We start from the raw sequence: 18,416 nt of genomic DNA on the forward strand, positions 1-18,416 counted from the left end.
GGAAAAATATGTGCCAAATAGAAAAACAAAGAAACTAAATCCTTAACCCAAAAAAAAATGTATTTTCTTTTTTTTACATATACTTAAAATATCCTATAGGCAAAAAATATTAAGCTGATACCACTGCCTAAAGAACGTTCCTACCTAAGTCGGCCTCAGAAAAAGCAAAAACGTAAAAATGGTAGAATTTAGGAAAAGTATGCAAAGAGGGCCAAGTAGCTTCTTCGTAAATTTGATCAACAGAGGCCTCATTCTTGAAAGCCCAGGAGGTAACCATAGACCTGGTAGAATGAGACATTTCAGTAGAGACTGTCCCACCTCCAAGTAAGCTTTATGAATCAAAATCTTCAACCAAGAAGCAAAAGAAACAGCAGAAGCTTTCTGTCCTCGTCTGGAACCTAAAAAAAAATAACAAATTAGAAGTTTTTCTAAAATTCTTAGTATCATCAACATAATACTTCAAGGCTCTAACAAGAGCCAAATGATAAAGAACCCTCTCTGAAGAAGTCTTTGGATTAGGACATAGGGCTTGAATATTGAAAGCTCTCGGGGCTGGCAAGATTATTAAACAATGCTCGGCAGTCCTTCTATTTCCCTGATGGAATGATCTAAAGCCACTTTTTACCCTGAAAAAGGGTGTCTCGCTAAGGGGCGTGTACTGCATTTTTATATGAAATGTGCACAACTAAATTCGTAATTTAAACATCATACAAAACATTTGAACAATTCACACAAAAATAAGCAGGAAAAAATTGTATTGTTAAGCTGCATTAAAAATCTTAAGAAAATTCTTCACCAAAAATCGTATGTTAACAAAAAAGTAAAATTTGTATGTAATTTACACAGGAATTAATCAAATTAAATATGCATAGCATAAATCGTAATTGTAGTGCACTGGATGTGCAAAAACCACACAGAACTTTAAACTTATAAATTCAAAATGCAAAGCATGATTGTTGTTTTTCCGTAAAATGGTCTGAACATGGGCGTTCCATGGGCCTATATGAAAATGTCTCTCTTATCCCAGCGTAATTCTATAAAGATTTTTCGCACTGCAGATCTCACAGTTTTTTCTCACCAATTAAAAGGTGGCAAGTTTTTCTCAAAACAATAAGAAAATTAAAAAAAACATAAAATCTCCCGTAAAAGTCTAACACGCCTCCCAAAAACAAACCCAACACGTAAAACCCCTATATCCGCCATCAAACCAACATCAGAATTAATAATAAATGTATTAACCCCTAAACTGACAATGCCCCGCAATGCAATATGCCTAATTAAACTATTAACCCCCAATCTGCAATTCACCCACATCGCGATCTACCTAATAAAAGTATTAACCCCTAAATCCGTCAACCCCAACATTGCAAACTACCTATTAAAACTATTAACCCCTAATCCGCCATTAACCCATAACGCAATAAACCTATTAAACTATTAACCCCTAATCTGCATAAATTCATAAATTTAAAGAAAACTAAATTAAAATTAAAATAAAAAACCTAACATTACTTTAAAAATAAAAAAATTAAGCTAACATTACAGAAAATAAAAAAAACTAAAATTACAGAAAATAAAAAGTCTAACATTACAGAAAATAAAAAACTAAATTAACGAAAATACAAAAATTATACCTAATCCCTATGAAAATTAAAAGCCACCCTAAAATAAAAACACAACTTAATCTAATACTAAACATACAAATGCCCCTTAGTATTTTTTTAAGGAAAAGAGCTGTTTAACTTAGGGCAATGCTCTACAAAAGGCCCTTTTAAGGGCTATTGGTAGTTTAGTATTAGATTAGGGGTGTTTTTATTTTAGGGGGGGTTATTTTCATAGGGATTAGGTATAATTTTTTTATTTTTGATAATTTTGTTTTTTATTTTCTGTAATGTTAGACTTTTTTATTTTCTGTAATTTTAGCTTTTTTTATTTTCTGTAATTTTAGCTTAATTTAAATTTACGGCTAGATTTAGAGTTTTGTCGGTAACGACCCGCGTAGCTAACGCTGGCTTTTTTCCCCCCGCACCTTTAAATACCGCTGGTATTTAGAGTTCACAGAAGGGCTGCGTTAGGCTCCAAAAAGGGAGCTTACAGGCATATTTACCGCCACTGCAACTCTCAATACCAGCTGTGCTTACGGACGCGGCCAGCTTCAAAAACGTGCTCGTGCACGATTCCCCCATAGGAAACAATGGGGCTGTTTGAGCTGAAAGAAAACCTAACACATGCAAAAAAGCAGCGTTCAGCTCTTAACGCAGCCCCATTGTTTCCTATGGGGAAACACTTCCTATGTCTGCACCTAACACCCTAACATGTACCCCGAGTCTAAACACCCCTAACCTTACACTTATTAACCCCTAATCTGCCGCCCCCGCTATCGCTGACACCTGCATTATACAATTAACCTCTAATCTGCCGCTCCGTACACCGCCGCAACCTACATTATACCTATGTACCCCTAATCTGCTGCCCATAACACCGCCGACCCCTATATTATATTTATTAACCCCTAATCTGCCTCCCACAATGTCACCGCCAGCTACCTACAATAATTAACCCCTAATCTGCCGACCGGACCTCACCGCTACTATAATAAATGTATTAACCCCTAATCCGCCTCACTCCCGCCTCAATAACCCTATAATAAATAGTATTAACCCCTAATCTGCCCTCCCTAACATCGCTGACACCTAACTTCAAGTATTAACCCCTAATCTGCCGACTGGACCTCACCGCTACTATAACAAATGTATTAACCCCTAAAGCTAAGTCTAACTCTAACACTAACACCCCCCTAAGTTAAATATAATTTAAATCTAACAAAATAAATTAACTCTTATTAAATAAATTATTCCTATTTAAAGCTAAATACTTACGTGTAAAATAAACCCTAATATAGCTACAATATAAATTATAATTATATTGTAGCTATTTTAGGATTAATATTTATTTTACAGGCAACTTTGTATTTATTTTAACCATGTACAATAGCTATTAAATAGTTAATAACTATTTAATAGCTACCTAGTTAAAATAATTACAAAATTACCTGTAAAATAAATCCTAACCTAAGTTACAATTAAACCTAACACTACACTATCATTAAATTAATTAAATAAAATACCTACAATTATCTACAATTAAACCTAACACTACACTATCAATAAATTAATTAAATACAATACCTACAAATAAATACAAATAAATAAACTAACTAAAGTACAAAAAATAAAAAAAGAACTAAGTTACAAAAAATAAAAAAATATTTACAAACATTAGAAAAATATTACAACAATTTTAAGCTAATTACACCTACTCTAAGCCCCCTAATAAAACAACAAAGACCCCCAAAATAAAAAAATTCCCTACCCTATTCTAAAATAAAAATTGTAAAGCTCTTTTACCTTACCAGCCCTTAAAAGGGCCTTTTGCGGGCATGCCCCAAAGAATTCAGCTCTTTTGCCTGTAAAAAAAACATACAATACCCCCCCAACATTACAACCCACCACCCACATACCCCTAATCTACCCCAAACCCCCCTTAAATAAACCTAACACTAAGCCCCTGAAGATCATCCTACCTTATCTTCACCACGCCGGATATCACTGATTGGTCCACAAGAGGCTCCTCCGAAGTCTTCATCCAAGCCCAAGCGGGGGCTGAAGAGGTCCATGATCCATGACTTCAGCCGGATGATGGACATCTTCAGCCCCCGCTTGGGCTTGGATCAAGACATCAGAGCCTGGACCGATCGGTGATACCCGGCGTGGTGAAGATAAGGTAGGAAGATCTTCAGGGGCTTAGTGTTAGGATTATTTAAGGGGGGTTTGGGCTAGTTTAGGGGTATGTGGGTGGTGGGTTGTAATGTTGGGGGGGTATTGTATGGGTTTTTTTCCAGGCAAAAGAGCTGAATTCTTTGGGGCATGCCCCGCAAAAGGCCCTTTTAAGGGCTGGTAAGGTAAAAGAGCTTTTCTATTTTAATTTTAGAATAGTATAGGGCATTTTTTTATTTTGGGGGGCTTTGTTATTTTATTAGGGGGCTTAGAGTAGGTGTAATTAGCTTAAAATTGTTGTAATATTTTTCTAATGTTTGTAAATATTTTTACTTTTTTATTTTTTGTACTTTAGTTAGTTTATTTAATTGTATTTATTTGTAGGTATTGTATTTAATTAATTTATTGATAGTGTAGTGTTAGGTTTAATTGTAGATAATTGTAGGTATTTTATTTAATTAATTTATTGATAGTGTAGTGTTAGGTTTAATTGTAACTTAGGTTAGGATTTATTTTACAGGTAATTTTGTAATTATTTTAACTAGGTAGCTATTAAATAGTTATTAACTATTTAATAGCTATTGTACATGGTTAAAATAAATACAAAGTTGCCTGTAAAATAAATATTAATCCTAAAATAACTACAATATAATTATAATTTATATTGTAGCTATATTAGGATTTATTTTACAGGTAAGTATTTAGCTTTAAATAGGAATAATTTATTTAATGAGTTAATTTATTTTGTTAGATTTAAATTATATTTAACTTAGGGGGGTGTTAGGGTTAGACTTAGCTTTAGGGGTTAATACATTTATTAGAGTAGCGGTGAGGTCCGGTCGGCAGATTAAGGGTTAATAATTGTAGGTAGGTGGAGGCGATGTTGGGGGCGGCAGATTAGGGGTTAATAAATATAATATAGGGGTCGGCGGTGTTAGGGGCAGCAGATTAGGGGTACATAGGGATAATGTAGGTGGCTGCGGTGTGCGGTCGGCAGATTAGGGGTTAAAAAAATTTAATAGAGTGGTGGCGATGTGGGGGGACCTCGGTTTAGGGGTACATAGGTAGTTTATGGGTGTTAGTGTACTTTAGAGCACAGTAGTTAAGAGCTTTATGAACCGGCGTTAGCCCAGAAAGCTCTTAACTCCTGGCTTTTTGCTGCGGCTGGAGTTTTGTTGTTAGATTTCTAACGCTCACTTCAGCCACGACTCTAAATACCGGCGTTAGAAAGATCCCATTGAAAAGATAGGATACGCAAATGGCGTAGGGGGATCTGCGGTATGGAAAAGTCACGGCTGCAAACTGAGCGTTAGACCCTTTCCTGACTGACTCTAAATACCAGCGGTAGCCCAAAACCAGCATTAGGAGGCTCTAACGCTGGTTTTGACGGCTAACGCCAAACTCTAAATCTAGCCGTAAGTTTTTTATTTTGAAAGTAAAGTTAGTTTTTTTAATTTTAATTGTAATTTAGTTTTATTAGTTTTATTTTAATTTATGTAATGGGGTTAAATTAGGGGTGTTAGGTTAGGGGGCTTAGTGTTTAGTTATTTGCGTTGTGGACTTTTTCTTATTTTCAGGGAGTTACGGTGCTCACATACTGTCAGGGTTTTTTCCCTGTTTTGTTTGCCATGTGCTGCTGGCAGCCATTTTACTCACCTCTCTTGCTGACTCTGGTGCATACTGTGTGATGCTGCTCATTTCCTGCACTTCCTTTTATGGCCAGACTGGTGTACATCATCCGTGTGAGACAGGATGCAGTCTCAGAATTGTGATGTCATCACTTATTATTTAAAGGGCCTCTGTTCAGTATGCTTTGCCCTTGTGTGTTGTCTCAGACCTGTTTGTGAGAGCTCCTGTGTATAACCTGGCTGTCTGACGTCCCTCCTGGTTCCTGATCCCTGACTTGTTTCTGACTCTGCTGTTCTCCTTGTTCCTGACTACCAGCTCTGGTTCTGATTCTGGGCTTGTTATTTGACTTGTGGACTTTTTATTATTTTTTGCTATTAATAAAGGTGTGATTATTTTTGCACTTCTCGTCTCAGTCTGATTCCTGGCACCCTGACACAAACTGAGAGCAAAGGCTTGCTGCGCCTGCCTATGTGTGGCTAGGTGAAAATGGAATAAAATGTCTCCCTTTTTTGCACTGAATATGTGATACTGATTTGCAACGCGGTTCTATGTTAGCATATGGGAGTAAAAATAGCAGCCGAAGAGTGAAATATAAGTGCCCCATTTATATGCGGCGCCATATATGTAATACCAAAATCTCATAAAAACCGGCTGCGGCAGCTTTTGCGGGCGATGCCACATATGTAATGGAGCCCTTAGTTCTTAAAATTGCCTTATCCTAATGGAAAATAAGATAAGGAGGATAACAAGAAAGTGCAGATAATTCAGATACTCTTCTAGGAGAAGAGATAGCTAAAAGGAACAAAACTTTCCAAAAAAGTAGCTTAATATCCACTATATGCATAGGCTCAAATGGGGGAGCCTGCAAGACCTTAACACTAAGTTAAGATTCCAAGGAGGAGAAATTGACTTGGTCACAGGCTTAATCCTTGCCAAAGCCTGAACAAAAACCTCAGCACTCTTAGCAACAATTTTAAAGACTGAATCTAAGCTATTATAAGGCTTATCCTCTGAACCCTTAGGGGCCCATTTATCAAGCTCTGAACGGAGCTTGTGGGCCCCTGTTTCTGGCGAGTCTTCAGACTCGCCAGAAACACAAATTATGAAGCAGCGGTCTAAAGACCGCTGCTCCATAACCCTGTCCGGCTGCTCTGAGCAGGCGGACATACATCGCCGCAAATCAACCCGATCTAGTACGATCAGGTTGATTGACATCCCCCTGCTGGCGGCCAATTGTCCGCGAGTCTGCAGGGGGCGGCGTTGCACCAGCAGCCCTTTAACATTGCTGGTCCAATGTTAAATGCGGAGAGCGTATTGCTCTCCACATTTAGCGAGGTGTTGCGGACCTGATCCGCACTGAAAACTGAGATCGTTCAGTAAGGAACAAACAGAAGGAGCAGTAATACCTATAGAAGTAGCATTAGGTTGGTTTGAATGCATTAACATATTTAACTATGAGCCACATAAATAAGCTGGAGGAGATACCTCAGCCTTTTTACAATAAACACACTTAATATTGGTTCAGGGGACCCAGCTTCTTAGGTAGATTTAGGGGCAGAATCAGAAGGCTCTATTATAGCATTGAACTACAATAGCACAAACAATTATATCCTCATAAAAAGCTCTTGAGGAATGGAAAACTTACCCCCTCCTAAAAGTGCTAAATAAAATTTACAAGTACAAGGCACATTAAGTCGAAATAAAAAAGCAGAAGACAAGTAGACTCCACAACCAAAGCTTGGATAGTGCTCAGCTGATTGGATTATCTTTATTTTTATTAATTGAATTTTAGGGAAAAAACAGAGGGTGGCCACCTTAAGTGGTGTACATTTTAAATAGTTTGCTTCATCTTGATCAATTCCTTCTAGCTCCAATGCTGAATTAACTAACTTGATAAATTGCATACAGAAATCTTCAAATGGGTCAGATAATAATAATCTCCTATAGTTATTTTCATTTTAAAGTTGTCATTCCACCTCCTCAATGTATAAGTTCTTAGGTCAAATAACCACCAAATATCCCCCTTTATTGTTTTTTTTTTTTAGCTAACCCCTCCTTTTATTTTGGAGTCAAGTTATGTTCAGATATTTCTGTGTATATGGCAAGGATATTTTTATACACCATATTAAGAATAGTAGTGACTTGTGGAGATACTAAACTGGGGGTATAAACTGGATTTGTTTTTCAGAATAGATCTTCATTGTTTGAGATTAAAAGTATTTTCCTCTGATAATCCAGAGAGGATAGCAAAATATGTAAACCTACTTATGCTATGATATTTTTAGAGCTATATACCTAAAAAAATCTTAGAAAGTTTTCTTACAAAGGCATATACCTTTTTATAGTGTTAAATTTATCAATACTCTGAGTATTGTACTACATAGTGAAAACTGTTCTCTTTGATATATAGGTTTCACAGCAGGTGTTCCTGCCATTAATACATATATGGTTGTATTACGTGCCCCAGTACATGATATTTCGTACACAATATTAGAACCACTAGCAACACAAAAAAACAATAACATCTGCAAAATAGGTTCTGTAATTTTTTTAATTCTTAAAAATGTATATGTTTGTTTTGTTATGATAAATATATTTGCTGGGTAGGACGAATGTGTCTTGGTTGGAGGGCCTGTATTTTTTTTTTAATCTAACCTTCAACTCAGTGTGCAGAATTAAAAAAATACGTAAAGGGACACTGAACCCAAAATGTTTCTTTCGTGATTCGGATAGAGCATGCAATTTTTAGCAACTTTCTAATTTACGCCTATTAATTTTCTTTATTCTCTTGAAATCTGTATTTGAAAAAGAAGGCATCGAAGCTAAGGAGACGGTAAATTTTTGGTTCAGACCCTGGACAGCACTTGTTTATTGGTGGGTAAATGTATCCACTGATCAGCAAGAACAACCCAGGTTGTTCACCAAAAATGGGCCAGCATTTAAACTTACATTCTTGCTTTTCAAATAAAGATACCAAGAGAATGAAGAAAATTTGATAATATGAGTAAATTAGAAAGTTGCTTAAAATTGCAGGCACTATCTGAATCACGAAAGAAAAAAATTGGGTTCAGTGTCCCTTAATTGCCCTTGTGAATTACCTCATTTCAAGGTGGTGTATTTCAAAGCTGAGGTTGTATAGGTTTTTTTTCTTTTATTTCTCTTTTTTTTTTAATGATTTTGTTCTTTTTTGTAAAGTGGACTGTTTTATAGAGAGTATTTGTTCTGTTTATATTCACTTGTTTTGTAAGATTTTTCATGCTTTTTTGTGCCTGCGTATCCTTGACAGTGAAGCTTGTTCTGAGCAGCAAGACCTTAATGACTGCAAGATAGAAGCATTGGGTACATATCTTAATGATTTCTACAATTCTCAAGCAACAAAGTTACAGAAATTCTTCTATAGCATAGTGTTTTACTGTTTACTGCTTCAGCCATGGGTAGCATATTTGAACAGATACCCCTGACACAAATAAGAATTGTGCATGTGTGGGTGTATATGTGGGGAGATATATATATATATATATATATATATATACCCCATGGATAAAATACATGGGGCAAGATTACAAGTCGTGTGGCAAATCAGTTGCAAAAACACTACGCTCGTTATAGACTTTTCGCATTTGGGGTTGCACAGCTTTTACAAGTTGCAAAATAACTTATTTTGCAAGCACGTTTAGCCGCGTAATCCAAACAGCCAAATCTCATGCGCATTCACGTTTTCCCCATAGAAGTCAATGGAGAAAACAAATAGAAAAAAAACAAAACGCTAAAAACCTAATCTGTTGCGCAAAGCCCTTCATGTATTCTCCTCGAAAAGTGTACCTGAAAATGGAAATATTTCATATTGCGAAAATGTTTTCGTAACAGAGTATGTTCTTTTTATTTATAAAAAATATTTATCTATATATGTGATGATTTTTGGACTGATGTATCTTTTTATAGCGAGATATCTATATGAATATATATACGTATATATATGTCTAGATATCTTGAGATCTATATGCAAAAATCTCTTTAAAAATCCCTCTGGGATATTGTTTAATGTGCATAAGATTGTAATGTAAAATCTTTTCATTATCTCCATAGTTAAACATATTTATAAAAATCCATGTTTCTCTATGTATAATAGTATATGTATGTCAATGTAAGATCCCTGTGATCTCGTATCTTTGAGCCCTAATAACTTTTTTGTGCAATATATTTATAAAATAATTTTTATCAGACAGTGTTAATATGAGTGCAGCTGTACGTTGTAATGTATTTTTGTTTTGTGAAACTTTTATGATGCGCAAAACTATTAACTACAGCTCTTCAAGTACGGAAAGGATTGTTACGTAAAAGGCGAATGCTCACACGCAATCACAATTTTTCAAGACTTGTAATAGCTGCACAATAAAAATTGATTGCGAAAAGACCATATTGCTCGTGGAAAACTCATAACGCGCAGCTTGTAATCTTGCCGATACATAGTTGCCAACATTTCAAAAAAAAATTCCAGGGACACTTTGTAGCAGAGCAAGCAAGCGGTTAACTGGAGTATTGACGACCTATTGTTAAACTGCTCCATCCACTCAGTTCTGCAATCAAAACACACCCATTTGATAGTAATAGTATAATTTAGACTTATCCATAACTTACTATACAGATTACAGCACCAAGCTCTTACACCTACCCAGTCTCTGGAACACATTCTGGGCATATGGTTATTTTTACAACACAGCATCAAAATTAGGCAGACAAATTATATGAGAACCCTCTCTACATATCTCAAAACAGAATGCACCTGTCATAGTTGATTATGTATTTCCTACCTGTTCTAAGTTAAATTTTGCATATACTGTGTATTAATATTGTTTTTGTATTTTATTGTACCCTATTGTATCAATGCAATGTTTTGTGGACCCAGGACATACTTGAAAACGAGAGAAATCTCAATGTATCCTTCCTGGTAAAATATTTTTTAAATAATAATTCAATAATAACAATATTCTATTAGGAATTAATTACATTTGAATACTATAGTATATCTATCAATTTATCTATCTATCATCTATCTATCTATATGTATGTGTGTGTATATATATATATATATATATATATATATATATATATATATATATATATACACCCAATTTTGGGCAAAAGAGTTAGCATTTCCAGGGACAAAAGAAATCCAGGGACATACAACAAAATCCAGGGACTGTCCCTGGAAATCAGGGACTGTTGGCAACTATGCTGATAGGGTGTGTGGTGCATCCCCTATTGGCTGGCTGCATCACAAACCTGTACAATTGTGGGGAAAAATAAATCTGATTCAGAGGCAGCCGGACAGAAGTAAAGCAGCTATATAAAAAAAAGAAATGTATTTGCTAAAGGAATGCTTTAAGAATAAAAGTAAAATGCTGCATGGATATTACTTATTTAAAGGTTTAATATATTACAATATGATGCAACTAAATTTACCATCACTTTAATGACAGGCGCCATATGTGCTATATTATAATTTAAGCTTGATAATGGCTCCCAGTCCTCAAGAACATGGTCTGGGCTCCTATCCAGAATACATTTTAGGACTGCAATTTTTGCTTCAGCTACTATGGCTAGTGTCATTTAAATACTCTATACAATTCCGTCATGGTGGTATTTGATATAGGTTTAAGGGGCATGGTCAGTCAAAATTAAGTTTTCATGACTCAAAGTATACAGTAAAAAAAAACAACACTCTCAAATTTACTGATATTCTCAAATATACCTATTTCTCTTGGCCTCTGTAGTTGAAATTTGTTCATTTCCATGAGGATATACAGAGACAGGCTCACAAGTGTGTATGTTTCTTGATCATTCAATAGTAGCACTAAATATATTTTTTACTATCCATTTAAAGTATAGGGCAGGCTAAAAAATGGATGCAGCACTAACATTCTCTGGTTGGTATCTTTAACATCAGATTCTGTGCTATTCATAGCGAAGGGCCATGATATGGATAGCTCCCTAATCTAGGCAATAATAATGCATAAATAACTAACTGATTGATTTGCTAAAATTGTGATCATTTTGATAATAAAAAATAAAAAAAATGAAAACCATTTATATTGGTCATTCCCATTTTTCCAATATTGAATGAGAATTTTGGAAAGCTTGGAGTTAAAAAAATGGTATTCTCTATCTGAATCATGAAAGAAAAATGTTGAGTTTAATATCTCTTTAAGGCCATAGTAATATGTAAGCAATAGTGCAGTATTAAAATGCTCTTATATATGAGATCATTTTCTTTTTGCACGTATATGTCCTTTAATGAAAGCCAGAAGTTAAACATAAGTGAGAAGACTCTAAAAAGCAAAGTATAATAGGGAGATTATAAATGATCTGTTCGTAAGTCTTACATAATAATAGTCAGATTCTGATTTCTGCACTGTGCATTTTAGCAGCACAACAGAGAGCAGGATGGAAATAAATTTGACTCCCATTACAAACCTGTGGGTACTGATTGGTGCTCTCAGGAATATATGTCTGATAAATTCTGCTAAAAATAAATCTGAGTGGATAAGCCTTTAAAGGGACATGAAACCCATATATTTCTTTCATGATTCAGAAAGAGCATACATTTGTAAACAACTTTCCAGTTTACTTTTATTATCAATTTTGCTTTATTCTTTTTGTATCCTTTCTTGAAGAAACAACAATCGACTACTGGGAGCTATCTGAACAAATTGGTAAGCAATCACAAGAGCCATATATTTGCAGCCACCAATAAGTTGCTAGCTCCCAGTTCCAGAACCTTCCTAGGTATGCTGTTCAACAAAAGATACCAAGATAACAAAGCAAATAAAAAAAATGTAATTGGAATGTTGTTTAAAATGGAATGCTCTATCTTAATCATGAACGCGTTTCATGTCACTTTAACAAAACAGGTTTTCTTTCTGCCACTGTTGGACCACACTTCTTCATCCAGCCAAGCATGTAAAATATGAATTACCCTACTCTGCTTGTCATTTTCTTGTATTTCTATAACCCTTAATAAATGTAACAAGTAGTATACTAAATTCTTTTTCTGCATTCTCAGTTTTTATCTATAACTTCTGATGATTAAATGAATAGTCCTTTTCTGAAGCGCATCAACTGGTTCATTGCAGCACGTTTGGCACCTGGAGCATTAAAAATATTGGTAAAAAAACATTCACAATAACAAGATGAGGATTAAGTTGATTTTGTAATGTGACTCTGCATACAAAATTTCCCTGTACATAACACTTTATTGTTGTGCCGTGTGCTATGTTTAAATGTATCTTTGTTTTGTTTTTTCTATAAAACACAGGGGCAGACTGAGACCAATCAGGGCCCCAGGCAAAAATTAGGGAAGGGCCCCCACTGTCTTACACTGAACCAAATGTATCCATATTTATGCAAATGAACATGGTAGCCTCCCTGCCTTGCCCCCACCAACCTCCAGGGCCAGGACCCCCAACATCAAGAGCCAGTCACAGGGCCCCCAACCTCCAAGACCCCCCCTCACTCTAGGGCCCCCCAAGCAACAAACCCCACATCCAGACACAAGGCCAGGGCACCCACTAAACCCACACTTAACTGCTCAGTTACTGATAGGGCATCTGTCAACCCCAGGTTAAGCAGCACACCAGGAGACATGGAGATGCCATTTGTGGGCCCCCCTACATGCTGGGCCCTCGATTCAGGTACTATTTGCCCGGCTTATCAGTCCGTCCCTGATAGAATAATACTCTGGAGATAGGTTCAACGTAATTTGTGAAGTGAATTTGAAGGAACAATACAACGCATATATTTTGTATAATTTATTGCAGATGATAGACATAAAAAATGACGAATATAGGTTATGATAAAAACACAGTAACCTACCTTGAAAATCTTGCTGTAAACGGTAGGTGATTTCAAAGTATAGTTTAACTCTCTGTTTGTTTAAGACTTTTTCGCTCGCCAACTCATCAATAATTATTTTTGGAACTGGATTTGAAAGCATAATTCTCTAGAGTTACCAAATTGACTCATCAAGCCAGGGCTAACCAGCTCATTAACAGTTTGAAAATCAAGGTTTAAATTTCTTTAGCCCCATTTGGAGATATTTGGTAATATTGCCCTAGATTCAAAATGCAGCCTCCATAAGCATAAATTGTCTGGAGACAGCAGGTAACATTCAGTTAAATTGCAGCAATCTGTTTGTGTATCTATGGGTTTGAGGTAGCTGAGCAAAAAGTTGCCTTAGGATTGTCAGACCCTTTTGTTGCCTTTTTAGATGGAGAAAAAGCTGATTACGGGGAGTGGCTGGTGACAGGAGCTTAGCGCCATTTGTGAAGGTAAGATAAAGATTGAAATCTGTTATTTTCAATATTTCTCTGGGGATATTGTGGCTTTCTGTTTGTAATGTTTTTATTGCTACACTTTTTATTAACATTTAGGGCCAGATTATGGGGAATATTTATCAAGCTCCTTCAGGCTCGCCGGAAACAGAAATTATGAAACAGCGGTCTAAAGAGTCTGTCTGCTCTGAGGTGTGGACAGAAATCAACCCGTTTGAATTTGCAGGGGGCTGCATTGCACCAGCAGTTCACAAGAACTGCTGGTGCAATGATAAATGGTGAATGATTTATCGATGTGCAGCGGACATATTCCACTATATCATGTCCGCTCGCACCATAGTAAATAGGCTCCTAAGAGTGGAGCACAAATTAACGATTCCGCTTCAGTGTTAATTGCACTAGAAGTAAGATTTTTGCACTCGTCGGGTTGTGCTTGGGTTACGAGTTGAAAGTAAACTGTTTTCGCTCTCGCTATAACCTTACTAGACTATAGGAATATTTATTTAGAAATTCATAGAACATATTCTGCTATGTGCAGGACAATTAAATGTAAAATATTTAAGGTAAATACATAGTAAAAACTTTATTAAATATGAATATTGCAGAAATATGCTTACATTTTTAAATTCCATTCCTGCTCCCTGATGTGATACAGGGAGCAGGAAGGGAATTAAAAAATGTGTCCGAAAAATCTACTGCTCATATGAAATTGAAAGTACAACGCGACAGCCTAAGGAGGGAGAGGTGCCGGGCGTGTACAACAACAACTTTATTAGTGTGGATGATGCGTTTATGGAATTAGAGAAAAGTGGTGCCCTGCTAGAAAGTGGAACTTATGAAGGCCATTTACATTGGGGTCCAGACTTCACCCTGTGGGATTGCAGTGAATTTACTTGGCGGATGACCTTGGTTCCTGTACACCTGCATGTATACCTTCTTATGCTGTTTTAACATTTTTATCTTGTAAGTGCATTATTGTTTTTTGCGCTTTATGTGTATGTCTAATAAACACACTTGAATTGAGGTTGCGCTCTTGTTCCCTTTTCTGTTTTTCATATCTTTGTTTGATGAGAGAAAAAGAACTCAGCATCAGTGGAGTAGCACCTAGATATCGGACACGCTATTGAGTGACGTCATCATCCGGATACCTGAGTTCATACGCTGGAACTACACGCCATACACCTCTGTGGAGTTTTGACTCAGCCTGTATACTATTGGAAGGAACGTCGCCACAGATGAAGATTCAGTCTGCATTATCATAATACACAGAAGCCGACACAAAGCAGAGCCAAGTGGGGAGAGGTTTTGTGCCGGTATAACCACTGATCTCATTTTAATCTCTTTTATTTGTGCCACATATTGGACATTATTTTGATGAGAACTTCCCATTATCACTGATTCTCAGTTGTTAATATATATTTTATATTTATTAGCTATATTATTGTCTTTGGGGATCTTTAGCGAAGAACGTGTTTTTATACTTGTGCTGAGTTCTATAAAAATAATAAATAAAATTTTTAAGCTGGACTATCCCTTTAAGGAAGTTTACTATGAAATATCATGAGAGTTAAAGGGACATAATACTCATATGCTAAATCACTTGAAACTGATGCAGTATACAGTTAGACTGCATCAGTTTCAAGTGATTTAGCATATGAGTATTATGTCCCTTTAAATTGCTTTTAACCTTGAGTGCCACCTTCATGCCTTTAAATTGAAGATATTCCTTTGGGCTTTTTGAGGGGAACCTAAAAGGTGTTGCACCTTTGAGATTACTTTTCTTTTCATTGGAATATGGTGATATGCTGACCCTATGTGTTTTTGTATATATAGAAATATATACTTTAAATATCATTGTCCTGTATGTGAACTTTGTAATGCTAAATATGTACAGTAAAAGACATTATTAAATATTATTATAGAATTATTAAACATTTAACGCAAGGTTTTCAGTCGAGCTAACCCAACGTGTGTTTAATTTGGTTGCGCTTTAGTTTACTTTTAACTTGTAATACGCGTACAAATTAACGCACCAGTGATATTCTTATATTGTGCGCTAACGTTAGCGCTCCACTTGTATTCTAGTCCTATGTGTTTAATCCTTGCAAAAGCCTAGCTGTGTGGCTGCTGCTGCTGATTTGCTCACCATCTGTGTCTGTTTGGGACCAGCAGTTCTCTGTGGGTCTTGTGCGGTACTTTGTGTGGGTTAAGCATATAGACTTGCAGGGTCAGGGTCAGTAGTACTAAAATTGAATGCTCTAGTACAAACAAATGTACTAAAATGTCCCTCTAATATACATATATAAAGGTTCTCAATTGTATGTAATTGATATTGAAAGATACGTAAACTATAAAGAGCAAGATTATAAGTGAAGTTCAAAATATCGCTTTCGCTAAAGCGATATTTGTGCTCCACTTTGTAATACCAGCACACGGAAATGTGCGCTGGTATTACAAGTTTGGTGCAATGCGAACGCAACCTTGCATTCGCATTGCACGGAAGCATTGCGCTCATGAGAGAGCGCTTCCATAGGCTCCAATGGGAGCCTTTTTCTCATGCAAAGGGTGTCAGTCACGCAGTGATGGCCAGCAAAATGAAAACACATATGTATATGAATATATACATATATATTTATGTGTTAATATGTGTATATACAGGAGAACTACTGTCAATATATGAGATGCTCTAGTACACAGAATTTATTAAACAACTGAATGTTTGTTCTGGAGATGTCTGTATTACAGGACAAACTCAAACAGATATTATTAATCCAAAAATAAAGAGTAAATGTAGCTATCAGAGAACCCTTCATACAAAGTAAACACATCATCCATGGGTTATATTTGCTGAAAATGTCTTGGTCTCAGGCTCTGCAAAGCAGCAGGGAATTGCCACACCTCTAGAGTTAATATAAAAGTAACATCATGACTTTATATTGAGAATTTCTAGTTGCTCCACTGGGCTATTACGAAAGATTCTGCTGATGTGAAGCTCTTGTATGCAGACGAACATTACCAATTCCCCAGTGGCATGAGTGCGGTTGTCCTTATCTTTATGCTTTTGCCATTTAAAGAACAACTTTGTCAGCAGCGCTCTGTTAGCAGAAAGGAATGCCACGATCTATTTAGCATGTGATTTTACCTATTTCCTTAAGGATCGTGTTGTGCATTTAAATCGCCTCCTTTGCTTCTCTCCGGCAGACAAGGATTTAAATATGGCAGATCCAGCCCTTAGGCGCTGGAAGAAAAGGGAGTATGTTTGAGGGTGCATTGTGTGCATGAGATTGGAGCGCTGCTGGATTATGAGACGAGGCAGGAGCCTGCAGTCCTGGGGAGATTTGCTCTCCGAGAAGTAAAGCAGCTTCCAACCCAATCTCACTGACTGCAGGGGACACAAATGTAGGATTTTGCCTCTCAAACTGTATTTTCTTTCTTTCATTTCTTTTTCAGTTCCCAATGATCACTCAGGCTGTCTATCTATGACTTTCTTTTTTACAGCATATTTAACAGTGAACAAACATTGTATAGACTTACTGAAGGAATATGGCTTATATATTGCTAAAGATATAGCAGACTAGGCTAGCATCACTTTATTAATGACCTTTTTGGACACAATTAAGCTGATAATAAAACAAAGGCTGATAATACATTGAATAAAGATGCTAAGGGCCAGATTTGCTGGCTAGGAGTAAAGTATCATGCTGACACTTGCATATGCAGACCTCTAAAAAAATGGGGTTGTACCTGAAACTGCCTCCCATATAAAGTAACACACTTCTCTTGAATGCAGAATCTTGCAGGGCATAGTGAATGTGACAGGGAGCACCTGAAAATGATAACAGCATTTTTGAAGCACATACAAATCAAATGATGCTGTTTTCAGAGTATATTACCTTGCATTAGTTTCTAGTTTCACATGTATATATTTTTCTCTCAGTGCAATTAAAAATTTGGAGACAAATTCACCAACTTCCTTATTATGAGAGCTGCAAATATTACATACTTAGAGAATACAAGACTAGTGAGAAAACATCAGACACAGCCAAGGATTAGTAGCAACAAGTTTTATAGGACACCAGCGAGTCAAAACATAAGCGCTTTAGATAAAAAGTCATTTATTCTAGGATACACACAAATAAAACATTCATCAAAAATTGCAAAAAGGATTACAGCTTAATCCATGTACGTCTTACGCGTTTCAGCCCCCCTGGCCTTATTCATACACATAATGAAAAAACATAACTGCCTCCATTAAGTACACTATTGCCTAATTGGCTATGGAAAAAGCTGAGTTACTATTCGCCGCTCCTTAATTTGTGCTAATTGGAACTATGTTAGAAGTTTAACATTTAGTTGACCGGCAGTAAATAAATATCATGGGAATGGGTCTTGCTGACACTATACATATGTACATTGAGTTTACCTAAACAACCATAGTGGAAACCCAATTGTATTTTGTTATTTCATTAACCAGTCAGAATATAAGGACCATATAAACAAAAGTAAAAATACTTTGTTTTATTACAAGAGGTTAAAGAGTGAAGAGGAAAACAGGAACCTAATCACCTATTGAACTGTTATGCTTAAACGTTATTATAGAGTATCTTAACTCTTAACAATGTGCTTTTTATGCTGGGCTGCAGTGATAGCCATTTATTGCACATGTTAGTATAAGAACAAT

Source organism: Bombina bombina, chromosome 1 (genome assembly GCF_027579735.1).
Source record: "Bombina bombina isolate aBomBom1 chromosome 1, aBomBom1.pri, whole genome shotgun sequence".
Lineage (NCBI taxonomy): Eukaryota > Metazoa > Chordata > Amphibia > Anura > Bombinatoridae > Bombina > Bombina bombina.